The sequence below is a fragment of the Manacus vitellinus genome, unplaced genomic scaffold (assembly GCF_001715985.3).
Source record: "Manacus vitellinus isolate BGI_N305 unplaced genomic scaffold, ASM171598v3 scaffold_40_pilon, whole genome shotgun sequence".
In the NCBI taxonomy this organism is placed as follows: domain Eukaryota; kingdom Metazoa; phylum Chordata; class Aves; order Passeriformes; family Pipridae; genus Manacus; species Manacus vitellinus.
The window spans coordinates 4,917,591-4,918,319 of record NW_021940541.1 but is presented as its reverse complement, the minus strand read 5'-3'; positions in this window follow the sequence as shown (position 1 = coordinate 4,918,319).

Sequence of the window (729 nt, the reverse complement as noted above, 5' to 3'; positions counted from 1 at the left end):
GGACCGAGGAGGGGAGGGGCAGGAGGGGAGCAGGGAACCCCCCGCTCCGGCCGCTGCCTCCCCCGGGGAGCGGGGCAGCGCATCCCGCAGGGACCGCGGGGCTGGAGGGGAGCGCGGCTCCCGCAGGGTCTGTCCACTCAGGAGTTTTCCAATGGGTTGGAAAGAAAAGACGGGGAGCGCGGCACGTCCCGCCGGAGTGGTTGAGCCCGGGCTGTGGCACCGACAGTCCGGCGCTGGGCAGCGTCTGCATCCTCACACTAAAATGGTACCAGCTCAACAGCCTTCCCCGAAACCTCTCCTAGAGTGTTTCTGGCTGGCCTGTGGCCGGTTCCAGCTCTGGAGGATGGCTGGATAACGTCCACTCCAAAAATCACCCTCAGGAGCCTCTCAGTCCAAAGCCCAATTCAAACTGCCCTGTGAATTTATCTGACAGTGCACCTTTAATACCTGTCTGTGTGGTGCCCAAACGGGAAAAGTTGTCGAAAAGTTAGGTAAACATCATTTACCTGGACACACAGATTCAGAACGGCATAATACGTGTATTCAAAACTCAATATAGCTTAGCCTGATCCTTGCTTAATAAAACATTTGCTTTAGATACCATCAGCTAAAAGGTTTTGAATATGGAGTCTGCGTAATGCTTGCTGTGTAGAATCAACTTGACAACAAAATCAATAAGTGGTGGTGCCTCAAATTAAATCAGTGTTGATCAATTTAATGTTACTTTCT